Source organism: Pogonomyrmex barbatus, unplaced genomic scaffold, assembly GCF_055798465.1.
Source record: "Pogonomyrmex barbatus isolate J1 unplaced genomic scaffold, ASM5579846v1 scaffold2, whole genome shotgun sequence".
Lineage (NCBI taxonomy): Eukaryota > Metazoa > Arthropoda > Insecta > Hymenoptera > Formicidae > Pogonomyrmex > Pogonomyrmex barbatus.
In genome coordinates, this window is record NW_028297116.1 from 3,675,829 (window position 1) to 3,693,967 (window position 18,139).

The 18,139-nt window shown below is 34.5% G+C and overlaps 1 protein-coding gene across 1 annotated transcript in view; it reads left to right on the forward strand.

Annotated features, from left to right (window-relative positions):
* Positions 1–18,139, forward strand: part of NLG-4 (neuroligin 4) — a 187,911-nt gene that overhangs the window by 61,203 nt on the left and 108,569 nt on the right. The gene's annotated exons all lie outside the window — the stretch shown is intronic.

Below are 18,139 nucleotides of genomic sequence, written 5' to 3' on the forward strand. Positions count from 1 at the left end.
GTTTAAATATAATAACACTAATTACGAATAGTAAAGAAATAATCTATAATTTAAACGTCAAACGGAGACATTCGCTATCTCGAATGTCGTCTTCTCAAACCATTTCTCATCATATGCATGAAACTAAATTGAATGGTCGAGCGAAAGCTCACCGCGTCGTCGATTCGAATCGAGGTAATCTCGCCGAGTCATCGAATTCATTTTTATCATCCGCAAGGAAATCGTCCCAGGATTCTTTCACCTCGAAGAAACTGTAGCTTAATCTAATGCAACGTCTGCGCGATTTTATTTATCCAGTGAAGCCGTGAGGGAAATGCAGAATGAAAATTGTAAAGGGAGGGGGAGAGAGGGGATGTATACAATCTTCATTTCATATTAATGAATTTTTGTTTTGGAAATTTGCGGTGAAGAAACGAGCGCCGGTGTTGCAAGCTGAGATGGTATGTCAGAATCGGGTGATGGAAATGTATAGAACGCGGATGTACGACAGTGTAATCGACTCCTTCGAGGATAACCTCGTTATCCGACGCAAGAAGTCGCATCTAGGAAACAGTTCTTCTTCTGGACTCCAATTCTCCGCTGCCGGATTTCCTTCCCAGGACGCGCAAATGGACTTTTAAATTGTCTGCCCACTGTGAAAAATACTTGATGCGAGATGGCAAATTGTCATATTATTACGTGATACAAGATAATTAGTTTAAATAATTAGGAAGATGTATGTGTATTAAAGAAATAACAATAATAAAGAAATAAATAATATTCTTTTTCAAAGTTCAGTGGCGATGCTAATTAGTAAAAAGGAAAAAAATACCAACTAATTTCTAGGTTTAGTTTTAAACGTCCGTAAAAACATCCATTTTGTTGAAGTAATATCCTTATGCAAATTTAATTTATAATACGGTTTCAGGATATAGAAATATGCTCGAACGATCAATAGCTGCATCATTTACCTTGTCGCTTCTCTTACCATAAGCCGATCGATACGATTAGATGGAATTAGCGAAGAATGGAGGATTACTATCAGATTGCAGATCTCCTCGTGTATTCTCGGGAGGATCAAATCATAATCATCCTGCGAACCGCGCGTCACGATAGCGATACGTCGTGGGATGCTCTTCGAGATGGATTCATTGCGATGAAAGTTCGTAGACGAGCACAAGATTTAGTAAAAGCAATTTAAATAGATCGGATCGAGTAACGCAAGTGACGGCAGGCGATAGATTTTAATTGAATTATCGATGAGGTTTCGACGCGCGTTAACGGAATAACTGAGAACTGTGAGTTTGGAGAGCATCCTTGCTGAAATATCGACACTAGCGCGACTTCCCGAATGCAAAGTAAGAAGAAAATTGTGTCGTGAGTATTGAACCATCCAATTGAGACAAAATATTTGCCAGCTGAATAATGCAAAGCTGCAAAGATGCTGTCTTTTTCCTTTTTTATTTAGATTTTTATTCTTTTTACTTCTTTCAAGAGAGAGACTGTGTGTAACACAAACCAAACATCCATTTGCTTAAGCTGAGAGCTAGAATACGAGAATACGAATATATATATATATATATATATATATATATATATATAAAAATTCAAAATTGAGGCTTACAGTACGAAAATTTATACACTTTTAGCGCCTAAAGATCTAATTTGACAAATTAAGGATATAAAAGAAATTGAAAAATCAAAACATTTAAGAATAAGATATATCTTCAGAATTTAATATAAAACTAATTAACATTTGTTACAGCTTTAATTTGACATAAATCTTAACGTTTAATCTTTGAACGTTTAAATGCTTGAATTCTTTGGTTTTGAAATTATTATACAATTGATTCCGCAAGGATTTGGGAAGTAAATTTCCTCTACTAGCACAAGAAATCGTGCAGTATCCTGGAAAGAAAGCTCCCAGGAGGATGCCGACTCAAGGATACGTTAACGTCCTATAAATTGTCAGAAAATTTATAGTGCTTGGTGATGTCATGCTCGCTGGCTCTGTTAGGGTCACTTACTATCCTCGACCAGTATAAGCATCTAACTTCGAATTTACTATCATCTGTCTAAGAAACAAATAAAATTCGGTTATTTTCAGATATCGTACTAATTTTATTTTATTACTGATGTCTCTGAGATTCTTTTAGTTTGAAAAGCATAATAACAATAAATCTAAAAGTCTAGAATTTTTATTTTACTAACTTTACTAACTTTACAACGAAAAATTAAAATATTAAGTAATTTTTTATTTGAAAATAATAATTCTTTAATATAGTTGTTCTTAATCTGTTACACTTTAGCATTGATCTGATTTGGCTGTGGAACAATTAGAAATGTTTGCATACACAATGCCAATAGTTTTTGAATTCAAGGATCAGCCGGTGGCAGTTTTACGACGGCCGATAACTCGCCGGGCATGCGCCGAGGATGGGGAAAAAAGGCAAATACGTCGGCTATTCGCTCAAAGCAATTTAAATTCCGCACGGATTCTCTCTCTCTCTCTCTCTCTCTCTCTCTCTCTCTCTCTCTCTTCTTTTCTCTTAGAAGCGGATCTATTCACTTCGTCCTTTTCAACTCCTATGGGTTTTTCCTTCTTGTACCGACGAACCACCGAAGTCGTCAAATGCGAGACTGCGCTATGCTTCCTGAGCCTCGAAAGTAGAGGCGAGCGAGTTTTTCGTGAAATCGAATGCCAATACTATTCGCGGCGCCGGGAATTTTAAACAACTGCTGCAAAGTTCTCACGTATTACTGCAGCAAAGGAGGGAAGAAAGAGACAAGACAAGAGTTTCCTTTAATTCCTTTTAATTCGAAACATTCAGTTCTTCTGAAGAGTTTCTGAAATTTTTTTTTTTTTTTTCCAAATATACATATCTCTTTTATTTTTGAAACTTTTCTCATCTCAAAAAACATTACATATGTAGTCAAATTACATATATTATTATTTACTTAATTCACATTATACTTTTGAAACATACTATGCTTCAATCTATTTTACTATTTTAAGAATCATTTCTCATTTATGAAATAATTCTGAATGTTTGATATTATATGCACTATAATCATAGAATTGTTTGTTATATGTTGGAACAAAGTCGAAACTTTTTCATTAACATTTTATTCTCGTACAAAAGGATAATTTATTACAATTTTATTCTGAAAATAGCCCATGTATAAAGAAAATTAAAAAATTAAACTAAAACTAAAAATTAATCTAAAACTAAAAATTTAATTAAAACTATTAAAAAAATTAAAAAAAAAACAACAATATTTTATGTTTTAAATTTATTTCTTAAAACTGGAATTTAGAAACTTATAAAAATTAATTTTATTCTAATTTTTTTTAATTTTCCTGCTTATCACATTCTGTTTCGATTCCGCTTCTCACAGAGGAATATTTTATAAAATATTTTTTACTCTGGATATAAAACGAAATTTTATAAAGTATATTTCCCATTCTAGAATTGGAATTGAATCAATGTTGAATCAATTGTTTTGTATGTGTAGAAATGTGATTTCCACACATACAAAACTTATTCAGAATAAAAGTAACATTTTCAATTCTTTTATTTTATTTAACATCGATAACAATGGATATTAAGCCAACAACAAGGAAAACAACGAACGTCAAATTATACGTGTAGAGAAGAAAATCATATAATGGAAGGTTAAAATTATCATTTCCACGCTTATGAACGTATCGTTGACACTTTAGGACGGTACGCGTGATAAAGCTGTCGTCTGTGCTTTAAAGTTTCAGTTTCCGTCGCCGTATCCTTCTTAATTACAAAGTATGAAACCGTGTCGTAAAACACACAAAGTGGGACGTTGGTAAAATTCACGGTTCATCTGCTATGTAAAGACGGTTGGCCATGTATGGTGATGCCTCGTACCGTCATGGCTTTATCTTTGAGGACAGTTGCCGCACGTTTTAACTCCTTTTCTTGTTCGCAATAAAGATTTTCCTCTGGTAATCTGTGAAACCCGTATGACATGGCGGACGATATTGGTGCACCGGGAAGCTTGTCAGAAAATAAAGGCTATCCAGTGGACGTCTGGGGATTATCCCCTTCTTTTAGTGAAAGCTACGACTATCTTTTCCACGGGTATATACAATCGGGTGTATACAATATTTTTTAATTGATGAAATAGTATCAAAGGTACTACTTTTCATTATGAAAGTTATACTTGTGTGATGTAAATCGAGTCACCATTCAGCCACAGAGATAGCATTCAAGCGTGTTCTATTGTATCATAAATACGTCCACGTATATAATGTAACGATTGCTTGCAATCTCGCAAATAAATGCAACGACACAAAAAAACGCAATTCGTTGAAGAGGGAAAACGGCAAGAGAAACGAATATTTATTTGTTATTTAACCGGCATTGCAAATACGTTGATTAATATCGCGCTATTAAATTATTACTTTGACGATAGTCGATACGCAATATCGCGGGTCAATGAATATAAAATCGCTTTGCAAGAATAATTAGCAAGATTACGTCACCAATGGCGTTTTTGCACCAACTGCATTGTTTTGCGATGATATGTGACAAGCTTTTGCCTTATCAAAAAATAATTCGTTAATTTTAGCTTCTGTATAGCATTCATTAAGTCACAACATTTCTCATTTACAATAGAACTTGTCATCTTTTAAATGGATGGTATCGTTCGAGTTGGATCCTTTATGAAAGAAATTGATTTCTCTATATTAAAATTGCAAGATATATTTTTGAAGGCAAGGCCTTTCTGGCAATGTGAACATTTTATATTATAAAAATAATCGTTTTATATTATAAAAATAATTTACAGCATAGTGATATTTTAATAATCAATAATAATGTTAGTTAAAAATCGTGTAAAATATAAAAAAATCTTAAGAAGTGAAGATATTAGTGAACTATCTAGATATTGTACTTCAAATTTTACGATTATTTTATTGTGCGATTTTATAGACTTTTTTATAAATCTTTTTGAATTTTCATAAAAGAAACAAGGTTACGGTTTTTAACACACACACATATATATATATATATATATATATATATATTTTACGCGATTTTATCTGCAATTCTTGGCGATTAAATACATACTTAGTTGACTTAGCAGAGTTTTCAAGACATATCTGCCACTTTCCTACGAATGGAATTGGATAGATCCATCGACGAAGTTCATGTAACAACGTGTCGAGGAACACTCGAGTCGCTGCTCTCGAGTGTCGACCGTGCTGCGATCCGTGCGGAAAGTATCGGATTTCAATTATGATAAGTATGCGGTTAGGATGTTCGCCAGTATCATATGGAACCAACGAAGGGACTTTTAGCCAGCCATTCAAACGGAGAATATACGAATCCTTATTGATAACAATTAAATGCGATTTTATTTCTTTTATTCATTTGTCAGAGAATCAATCGTAGTTCTTTTTAAAGCTTTCCGTAATAACTCTCTCTTTCTCGAAATAAGATGAAATTTACATTTCAATATGGAAGTCTAATTAATAGTTTAATTAACGTGCTGATAGTAGCAAAAGTTATACATTTCAGTTTAAACTCTAATGTGAAGAAAATGTGCATATATGAAAAGACTTGTTCTTCCATTTGTTTGCAGAATATAATTAAAATTAAAATTATTATTATCGAGATATTTAATATAAAGTATCATTTTTTACATATATTAATCAAAATTTTAATCGTGCTACATAAGATACGTGTTTACAAAATTTTAGAGGTGTTATACGTATATCTTTTATGTGCTCGTTCATTATTTTATGAAATTAATATTTCACATTTAATAAATAATATTTTATGTAATTTAATAGTTTAAATTTAATAGTTTACATTCGTGCATCTGCAGCGCCAAAACATGATTGTGTAAATGGAACTCATATGTATTACGGATTGTTTATTACGCCATATATCTTCAAACTAATAATTTACCACGCCATATATCTTCAAACTAATAATTTTACCACAAGAAAGCGGTTAAACTGATGTAATAGTAATTTCTACACAAGTTTTTACAATTTCGGGATCAAAAAGACCATCCGATCCATCCGAGATCCTTGAGAAACAGGAACCGGCCGGGCGAATTCCGCGGCCGGCTGGATGCATTATTCTTCTTGCTCGAAATGGCGTTCGCGCTCTGTTTGGGATTCCATTCCGTGCAATTTGGACGGGCGCGGTAGCGTAGAAACTTAATAACGCCCGACAACGACGCCAAAGTGCTGGGAAAGAGACGACGGCGCGGGCGAGGCTGGTAAATGCGGCGAAGAGAACGACGAGGGTCGACCCGGCCGTTGAAGCTTAGTATGAAAAATGTCTGGATGATCCTCGCGAACGGAGAAAAATTATATCTCGAGTTGTTCGTCGCTGTCGGCGTCGCCAGCGTCGCCATCATCGTCTTGCTTCGTAGATGAGAGACGAAAAATAGATTGTATTACAGGACGACGAGCCCATTCTCGCGAGCGGGCTTCGGATGGCAGAAAAAGTGCCAAGGTTCTGCTTGAGAAAAATACTCTCGTTTGAGAGTCTGCCGTGGAAGACCTCTTCTATTTTTAATTCGGACGTCGCAACGTTTTTTTCTTGACGCTTTGATATTTTTATCTTGGACGTCGTAATATTCTTATTTAATATTTTCTTTTTTTTTTTACTTATAGTTTAAATGCGTCTAAATGTAATCTGTCTTTTCTTAGCACTTGCTACTTTTACATGGAAATTAGGAACTACGATATACTACTTTCGAGACATTTATTTGCTTATAAGATATTATAATAGGATTTAAAAGCTTGAACTTTTTCAGGATTTTAAACGTTTAAAATGTTATTTGTTTCTTTTAACTTATTATTATTTTTCCTTACTTTACTTTTAAACATTCATTTCATTTAAAGACAAATAGTTGGTTTGAATAGACTCGTTATCCTTTTCTTGAATGATTTTCACGTTTACTTTGACACTAATTACATCGGACGTCAACTTTGCAATGCCGATAAAGTCGAAGTGTATCGAATTACAGCATAAGTTTCCTCAACGCGTCGATCCGGCCGCGCCACTTTATTTCCATAATAAAGGATACTCCGGATGCATTTGCGCAAAAGACCGCTGCAGTCACATTCTGCAGCGTACTGACGTAAAACTTTTTACAAACGCTTACTTTATATCTCTTAAATTTTGAGTCTCTAAAATAACCGCGGAATATCTAAGACGATATGATGGCTAAATGATTCAATTTTGCGACGAATTAGGAAGTCATTTTATTTTAATTAAAGATTTTATACGATAAAGACATATCTTTATTGTATATCTAATCTCTCACCAAACCAATTAGAGTCAAAGTCGATGAGAAATGTATAATTAAATTAGTAAGGTTTTTTATCCAATTCGTAATTTTGAACAAAAACGCATCCAGATCAAATTACATTTTGAGAATGCCGGCATAATATTCGCATTAACGATAACGAAGCCACAGAATGAGAAATATGAGGGAACATATGCAAATCACGAGGAAGGATAGTTCGTTATGGAAAGGCGTTAGAAAATATGCATGGAAATCCGGATAAAAATTCGCGCTCCGATATTATGCGCTGCATTCGGCAGCGATTCGAATCCGCGATGACCGTCTGCCGAGGACCGCTTATTGCGGAATTATACGGCGATTTCCGTGTCGAGAACAAAACTATAATTTTACTAGCATACTGTCTTCGCAGCTGTAATAATATCGCTCAAGAATAATATCTCATAGACTTCTTGGCGTAGATCTTGTATATAGATTGAGCTCAAGAGGTTGGAAAAATTACTTCTCTTTAAAGAATTTTCTCATTATATACGTAATATTTAATTAAATTTTTAATTCTATAATTTCTTCCATTTATTTTCCATGAAGTAATAAGTACGATTGAATATTAGAAAACTTATATTTTACAACTAAATTTTACAGCTGTATATGTCTCTATTTTTGATCCTATTTTTTTTCTTTCTTATTCTTTCTCTAAAGTTCAGATCTTGGTTTTCTAAATCCTTGCTAAAAAATTCTTTTTTTTTTTTTTTTTACTGTGACAGGGATTCCTCTGATTTGAAGAAAAATCCTAGTTGAAAGTTCTAGTTGCTTCTGGAACGAGAAAGTTTCGGTACGAACAAAAGATACCAAGAATGGGTTGGTTCTGACAATGCCGACTGCTGAACGAAAAGCCGAACCTGCGAAAGAGATATCAAATACGCTCGATTGGCTGTCACGCCCGATAAGACCATGGTGCATTGAATTTGGATGGTTGTCCTCAACCTTTCGACCCAACCATTTTAGCGAGCGTTTTCAGGCTTTCGAATTTCGTTATTCTGTTATTTTGTATCTACTTTTGTTTCTTTATTCTTTCTAATGCAAACATTGTTATAAATGTTTATAATGTTACAATGTTTGACTTCACACAAAAAGAACTGATATATCTATAAAAATGTAGTACAGCTTGAAGAGCTGTCTCGCTTTGCGAGTTTTAAGTGAACAGAATTTCTCGTAAAAATAGATGAATTTACAATATAAAAAAAAATATAACGACGTGTCTCTAGAAACTGAATTGAACAGAAAAATTATATTTGTTACTTAAAACACACAATGAACTGCACGCTGGGATTTTGGACGGACCCTTCAATTATCTTTTGAACGCGTGACGACATCCGCGTCGTGACGCGATGACGAGGCGCGTTATCGATGATGGATTCCCGATTGATGGCGAGCAGTGTTTCATTAAAAAGCACCGATCAAAATCAGCGATCTAATAATGTCCGCCCTAATTTTGTCGCAGCATTGTTGCCGGCGTCGTTTCCGCGAGTCGCGACGAGACGGCTCTTTCTGCGATCGATCGACACATTCGTCCCGACGTGATGGAACGCGGCGACGCCGGGCGCGCATTGAAGCGCGCGTCACCATAGCCTCGATAACAAACGGCCCACCTGCGTGTGTGACCATGGGCGTTAACAGGCGTCCTCATTCAAGCGCGAAAGATAATGTCTCATCGGGAAATAATGATAGCCACGTTTTATGAAACAACTATTTCGCGTTCGCCCTCGCGATATCTAATGGGAGTTTTAGCGGCGCCAGTGGGTGGGTGCTCGAAAATCGTTTATTACCATTTTTTTTTCTAATTAAAATGCTGAACGCTAGGAAACCCAATTCGATCTACGCAAATTTACTCTGCTTAAATTTTTGCTGTGATTAAATGTGAGTTCTAAGAGGAAGCGCGTCTCGGGGAAAAAAAAAAAAAGAATAGAAAGAAATTAAATAAAGGCAAATTATGAAAGAGAGATGCAATTAACTCACAATTTAATTTATAGCGTAATTTATTCCAATTAATAAAATAGAAAGTGTAAAATATATATATATATATATATATATATATATATATATATATATATATATATGCTATTATTATAGACAAATCTGTAAGAAGAATTAAAAAAAGAATAGCTTCTCGAGAAAAAGTTATAATGTAACATTCTTGAAACATTAACATCAAAGAATTTAACGAATTTAATACACTGGATGCCTTGTCATTACAGTTCTCGATCAATTAGACCATCGATTTCTTAGAATTTAATATAAACTCTTTATTATCATCTTTTAGATACTCGGCTATTTAATCTTACAATTATGGAACTTTCTCATTTCGCATCTTATAATTTACATTTAATATCTCTCTTACATTTTTCCTTTTTATAACACGAGAATATAACAAGTTAAATCAGCTTCCTTATAATAAAGTGAATTTATATTTTTATTCTTTAAGATAATAAGAATTCTGTACCTTTATTCTTTCGACGTACAAATAAATTAGAAAGCAATTTTTTGATGAATATGCTTAGCTCAAAATTTGAATATAAAATCCAGGTGAACTGGTAGCAATCGTTGGCTGATGTAACGAAGGCGTCGAGTGTTATAAAGGTGATGCTACAATTTATGCCTGTCTCAATGATGTGATGTTGAGGCAGGCGTTCATAGAAAGTATACCCGTGTTAAAATGCAGCTGAAATATACAGACGCTTTTTATGAAAAAGTAAAGACGCGTTTATATTATGCTGCAACTACAGTCATGGTAAACAAATTTCCTTGACACTAGTAATTGACGTCAATTTTTCGTAGAAATGCATTTGCCACTTGATGTTTTATGTTAGTTTGCAGATGCTGCATTTGTCTTCCCTTTTCTCATTTATTACATTATTTAAATATCTATCTATCTTCAAATATCTGTCTACAATAAATTTGTTTACTTTTCTTAATTTCTTTTCTGTTTTTTTTTTTTTCTTTAAATCATAAGATTGAATCATCACGTAATATTGTATAAGTTTTTTAAGAAATTGGAGCTTACTGACAAGAAAGCTAATCATGTTACATGTGCATACTCAATTGCCCAAGGGCGTCGTCCATCTATGTAAACATCAAGTAATCGCTATGTATCGCTAACTAATGGCCGCCAAAGTTCGTCTTTGATTTGACTTAGCGACTGTCACGGCGCAATTAAATGCTTCGAGTTCCGTTTCAGAGACGATAAATCGATACTTAACGGCTTGTCTATCCGCTTCCACTTCACCGCCGAATTAGCCGACGTGTTCTCCCAAAGGGGAAGACACGTGTATGTTCCGTACATGGTTTTCATTTACGGTTTTTGCAAGGCTATCTTCTCAAGGCTATCTGCTCAATTCATGCGAACATTCTCTCGGATCTTTGTTCTGGTCTTTATGAGAAAGAAATCAAGAAAATCTTGAAATCAAATCTAAAAAATTGAAAACAAATCTTTTATATATAAAATGAAAGCTAAAAATCAATGTTAGTGAAATAGTAAATTTCCAAGGCTGAAAAGATATTTAGATAAGGCGAATCCTTGACTTGTAATGTTAAACATTTTTGCTTGAACGCTTTGTTAAAAATCCATTATCAAGAATTTCTAGAAATTATTATTAAAAAATTTTTTTGTCCAAAGATATAAATCATTCAGACATTTTGACTTCTGATTGGTAATGTAAGGTTATTATTACGATTAATGTATTATCATCGCCTAACAAGATATTCGATTTCCGAATAGGAAATGCCTGTAATTCATATATTAAAATTTCTCATTGTCATTAACTGACAAATAACACACCGACTGACAATTGCGAATAATCATTGTTCTGTTGAATCGGGTCTTATCAGCGAATACAGGTGCCACGTTCAGACACATGACTGGTAGCGAGCGAGCGATTACTCACAAATGATCCCCGTCTGTGATCACGGTCGGTAATTAACTGCATAATGGCACGAAGTGACGGTAGCCCGTTGTCAATTAGTGTCTATTGTTCGCAGTCCAACGATGGCAACTAATTGGATGTCTCGAATTTTAACGTGTGTCCTATCCATGATACCAGTGTTTTCAGTTAAACTCGCATATTGTCCCTTCAAAATTGTCGGTTTTCTTCAATACCAATTATGTAATATTATTACATTCTTTATCTTTGAGAGTAAATTTTTTTTTTTCCATATTTAGAGAAGACGTCAGGATATTTATATCTTAAATATATCTTTTAAAGTTTGACATAAATTTCTTGATAGATCGCACAATTCTTCTTTTCCAATCGGCTATTATATCTTTGAAAGCATCCATGAACACCATCAAACATTTTTGAGTGCTTCTCCGGCAATACGAATCGTTAATTGAATACAAGTTTATGTGAATAACCCGCATTGTATTCATCCTCATGTTCGTCGCAACTAATAATGCACCAGGATTGAATAAATGCATGAGAGCCGACGGGGCTCATCTCTACAAAGTACAAACTACAAGAAGAAGAGAGCAGCGAAGATAGAGAAAGAAAAAGAGAAAAAGCTATCGGCCAAACAACTGCAGCTATCTCTCTCTCCTCTCTCTCTCTAGAGACTAGCTCCATTTCGGAAATTGGCCAAAAATCAAACGGAGTCGTCGACGTGAACGTTGGCGGTATAGATCCTGGCCAACGCGGAATCCAACAAATCTGCAGTTTAACGTCGGGATTGACACGGTCGAACGGATCCAAAGGAGGGAAAGAAAATGTCGACACACCGGAACAAAAGAATTCGCCCAACTACGCGTACCTCAGTCGTATCGTGGAATAGACTTTCTCAAGTCCTGTCCTGAAACTCGCTTAATAGTTTAGCGGAAGAATCTAAATGATATTAACAATAGTTAGGGAAAGTTCCATTAGACATTAGTAGAAACCAACTCGGAGAGAAATGTAATTAATTCCGCGTTTCCGTGAGAAACGGAAATTAGAAGGTAAAGATTTTGAAACACATAAATAAATAAATGTTGCCTTCACTCAACCTTAATTTATTTATCCTTATGTAGAGTGTTTAAATAATTATTAAAATTATTAATTATTAATTATTAATTTTTTTTCTATGTTTTATCGATATTTCTCGTATATTGGCGATTCAAGATGCATTGTGTCTTCGACTTTCTATCTAGCAGATAGAGAATTTGACGAGAAGTTTGATATTATGGACTATAAGAGAGGCAGGGGGAGAATGAGGGCTGGGAGGGGGAAGAAAAAGTTTCCTGTTCCTCGTTACGCTTCATGTTTTCATCGCGAAAGTTAGGTAATTGAGAAGTTCGGACTTTGTAACTGTCCGTCATAATCTCGCGACGCCGTTATAATATCCTTGATGTAACTGCACGCAAGGTTTGCCAGGCGACGAAATATTTTCTCTCTTGGAAATTGCGGACGTGGTTCTTTAAAAATCCTTTTAAATCTCTTAGTCGACGAATAAGCGTTTATTCCATCCAAAAGTATCATAATCGAGTAATAGACAACTAGCAAAGAATATTTTCGAAATCTGCAGAATTTATTAACTGTATACTTTGAATTTAAAGGACTCTATAAGAGTCTTATGAAAGAGAAGAAAGAAACACAGACTGGAAAATTCGGCACATTTATTAAATATACTAAAATTAAATAATCTTGGAACAATCTATCTGAATATACATAAAGTTATTTTTAATTTCTAACCATTCTGTATGTATATTCAAGAATTTAAAAGTTTAAAAAATAAAAAAAGCAAGATTAAAATGTAAAAAACACAAAATTTAAAACTTGAGTAATCTTAAATATTTTAAATATAAATGATATAATGATTAGAACAAGCCTTTCAACATATAGATTATATAGATATTATTATATAGCTATTATACAATTCAATTGTTATGATTCGGCCATCATCCTTTTGTTTACGAGACGTTATGCTAAACTTTAGACTCAAAGTAAGACATTAGCTAAATATATTTGTAGCTCTGGAATATTTACGGAGCATGAGGAATAAGGCTAATGCGTTTTTTGGATGTTCTTGAGTATTCTGAGATTCTCTTGGATATTTCCTTTGCGCGGAAGCAGGTGAACGTCAGGAGGCAAATAATGGCAGCTAACAGAAGTGGCTAAAAGATCCGAGCCAGTGAAGAAAGGATGCAACTATTCCGTGCGCTTTCTTTAGTGTCCTTCTCATACTTAAATCAGCGGATAAGCTGCCCTGTCCCCTCCCCTCTTCCCCACTTCTTAATTCCGCTGGTTTGTTGAAGTCGGCTATCCGGATTATACGAATTTTCTTGCGTTTCAGCGTAGCTTCCTTCAGTCCCTTTACCTTCCATTTAACGTATCTTAGTTAAACTGAATTTCTACTTAAGCTGCAGAATGCTCCGCGATAATCAACAGCTGACATTACGCATCACTCGAGGGATAACAAAGGTTTATCCAGAGAACAATTTTCTGCTTAAAACACATTGAAGAAAAAAAGAAAACTTGATGATTTTAAGGAACAAGTTGGTAGAATCGCTCTTAATAAACATCCACAATTTGAATAAAAGTATGCTGGTTTACAGACAAATTGGAAACATTTTCCAATTCCATTTTTAATCTGAAGTTCTGAGGTAAGAGTAATCTGAACTTTTACACACTTTAACCAAAAAAGTTACAATCGGACTTCTTAAGGCAGCTCAGTTCTCTTAATGACTAAGAAAGAAAACAGGAATCCTTAAAGAGAATCGAATGGTCTGTTTGAATGAGAATTCTCTATACTGTTTTCATATTTAGTGATAGTGATAGTTATAGAACTGATTGACACAAAATACAATAACAAATTTATATATATATAAAAGAATAAAATATAAAACTACAGATATAAGACATTCGATTATATTAAATATTTAAATTGCATACTAATAGTTCTAGAATTATTTTCATACATAGAATTTGTTTTAAAAATTTTTTAATTGTGGAAATATGGAATCATTACATCGTAAAGTGAGATAGTGAACAAAGCGATTATATGTAAACCAAAAAAAAAAAAAAAAAAAAAAAAACGGAATATTTTTATATCATTGATGAAAAATGAATGATAAAAAACAAGAAAACGATAGTAAGTAGAAGGATTTGCGAGTAGAAATATTTGAATTAGTACGCATTATCCTGAGACGACTGTTTCATTTCTCTCACCGAATCCGTTGGCAAGTTAAAACGGTCTACAGTGCTGCGGGAGTGTCATAAAAGTGGAATACGTCGTATTTTTCCTTTCTGCTGATTCTTCCTTCTTTTTTCCACTTTTTTGTTTTAATGGATGCGCGTCCTCCGCAAGACACACAGGAAGTCGTGCGCTTTTCTTATTGATCGGAGATTCACGACGTCGACTTCCTTCTTCATGAAATTCGCAATGACGTCGCTCCTGAAATCAACGCCCGACGTGAAACGCCGACGTGAAACGCATTTATGAATTATTAACGTATTCAATTCTCCTGTTTTCGCCGACGAGGCCGGAAATGAATCGACGACAGTCGGTCACCCACCATAGTTCCATATTAACGGCGGTGGTGATTTTCGCCTACGATTTTTCCATCCTTCCCGAGAACTTATCGCGCCGACGATAAAAATCTTTACGGAGGATGCGCCGACGCTTCGCCACATTTCGTGAAGCATTGTACCTCGTGGAGCACTATACTTTACATACGTACAGCCGTGTCATATACCCGCGAGCATATATTTTCAGGAAACCTTCTTCGATATTCTATGAACAACTCCTTTGACTTTTTTTTTATGCCAGACCGTCATCCCTTATTTGAATTTGGAAATGTATCCTGCGACAGAGTATTTTATCGTATGTATTATCCAAAATCTCCTGTTATATCAATATCATAAGAACATAGATATCGAAATCGCATTTCCAATAATTACAAAATAACTTTCAAATTTTTATTTATATATATATATATAAATTTGTATTTTTAAACACAGAGTATTTTTTAAAGGTCTTGACTCCTATGTGCGAAAAAAATTAAAATATTTGTTCGCGCTTGATATCAGGTCTTCGATTTCAGCTTTTAAGTATATAATTGCATTTTCTCGCACGCACAGAATTAATTGATGTTATTTTGCAATGCCTGTCTCATATATTATATTATTATTTCATTTATTAGTACGACAACTCTGTCAATTGAATTCAATTTAATTGGAGAACTCAAATAGCAAACATTTTGTGTATTTACCACTACGAAAATCATTAAATTCTATCGGATCATCCTATATTTAACAGACTGTGGCAGTTTTAAGCCGAACTACATTTACTCGCAGAGACAGTCGAGGTCGATTATTTATCACAGAATAATATTGAGGACATTCACCAACGTCACACTGAATTTGACCGCTGCCCATAAAACGAACCAAACTCATTGGTAATGTACACGATCATGTTGGACATCAATGAATTCAAAACGACGTGCAAAAATCCACTTTGTCGGTCCGCGAATTGTCCCAGCGGCAAGTTTCGTTCTGGAAAACTCAATTCGGGCTGGAAAACAGACAACACGAGAGAACAAATGGTTAAGCCGGTTTGGATCTCGCTTAATAAATCGTTCGCAGTTACCTTTCTTTCTTTCTTCTTTGTACTTGTCTTTTTTACGCGAGTGCACCTGTATACGTATATCGTGCAGGTATACGCGACTGCATTTTAGTTCACAAGCTTGAACGTCGGCTAAAGGACAAAGCCATGTACTTTTTTCTTTTGTCTTAACATAAAACGAGATATAAAAAGTGCAGAATATAGAGCTATCTATTATGCAAAAAACCCTGATTCGACCGCACAAAAAGAAAACATGTGATGTTAAATGTGATAAACTTATTTCTAAAGTATTTGCTATTAAATTTCTTTTCTCTTCTTTCTCTAATGCAGGATTATAGTTTTAGGGAATACACAATTTTTTGCTGGTTTGCGTGTGCGTTATGCCATTGGTCATATTTTTTTGTCAGAAATTGAAAAATTTACGATTGAAGAAAAAAACGAATCGCATATAAATCGTCCAAATGGCTTTCTTTCATTCTTCCATATCTAAATGCGAATTCCTAAGTCGCGCCGAATCCGCGGAATACGAAAAGTCGAATTTACATTTGACATATATCCATGAGAAATTGCTGCAACATATAGTCGTATCAATCTTCGAAGTCACACTGCGTTATTAATTAAATTTTTTATATAAAAATCATTGCTTTTTACAAAAAAGATTTTAATAACTAAAATTTGATTTAATAGAAAGAAATTTCATATAAAAATATTGAAGTAAAAAGATATATGAATTTAAGTACTCTTTTTATAGAGTTTAGTAATTAAAATCGTCAAAGTATAAAGATGAAATCTCTGAGAAAAATATATTTTGCATATGCAAGTATTTAAATAATTTCTTCAATTTTTAATGTGACTTGTGTGATTTATTTATACATTTTTATGCTTTGCGTATATTTTCCTATTTTTCTCTTTGCTTTCTCTGGATAAGTCCTATATATCTGTAATTATCTTAACTCTATACTAGATTACGAAAAACATTTACAGGACCGTTCGTCTATTTTATATTCCATTTATCGTATTCTGATACGCGCACAATATCGGAAAAGCAATAATCTGAAATTTAATTCAGAGTCCTATCTCATGTACCATTGATGTTTATGAAAGCATTAGTAATTCTAGTTTGATAAAGGAATTTTTTTTTATAATTATAATTATTGGATTCAAAAATATCGCAACAGTTGTGTCATACGTTTCGTTTGGCGAATGTATTGATACGATCAACTTGGCTGGAAATCTATTTATTTCCTTGAATGGACATAGAAACAGAGAAGTTACTAGAGGTAATTCAGATATTCTTATTTACCCTATATACAATGAAAGAATGAAGAAAAACAGAGAATAGGGGAGAGAGGGAGACAGAAAGAAAGAGAGAGAGAGAGAGAGAGAGAGAGAGAGAGAGAGAGAGAGAGAGAAAGGGGAGGAAAAGGAAACAGAAATCCGCTCGGAAGTGCACGTTCCTCAGTCTTCCTCGCAGGACTATTATACACCATTATCTCGATCCACAATCCTTCCCTTCATTGTATGTATCACGTATACACACAGGTAGGAAAGTACGCAACACGACACAAGCAAGTAGAATTGCAGTGGCACGAAACAGCACTTTGCTATAGCACATCCACCTTGGTCAGGAAAGAGATAGGTTGGAAGGAGAAGAAGGTGAAAAAGAAAGAACGACCGAAAGGAAGAAGGCACTCTGAAAGAAGGCTGCTCTAGACAGTGACAGATCTGTCAAATATCCTGAAATATGCAGTTTCCTTTGTTTCTAAGAGATATCCTCTAATTCTTGGCTTCGCTAGTATATACATTTCTACTCTTTCCAATTTTTACCTGCTGAAATCTATATCTTTCTGCTCGGACTTTTGTGCTTTCAGATGCTGTATACGAGCCTCCCTTTAGAGATCTCTTTATCTTGTTTGACTTTATCTGCATCGAGTTCTGGGTTACCGTCGTTCCTTTCCTGGTTGTATTCAAGATTTTTAGATCTATGCATCTCGCGATACTTTTGCTGTAAAACCTTACTTCCTCATACCACTTCAAGGATTTAACGCTCGTCTTCTTTCTTTGTCGATAGACAGAATCTTGAAGAGGAAGAAAGGTATGGCTTGCGCTACCGTAGAAGAAAATTACCTCCGTCCGACTAGCATTGGAGATTCTGCGTGTCAGTCTCTCCGCCGTGCTCCTTGCACGTTCTGCTGTCGTTTCTTTGTATCCTCTTGCCTGGCAGGAAGCAAGGGGATTCAGGATTTCCGCCAAACCAAACGTAGGTTTTCCC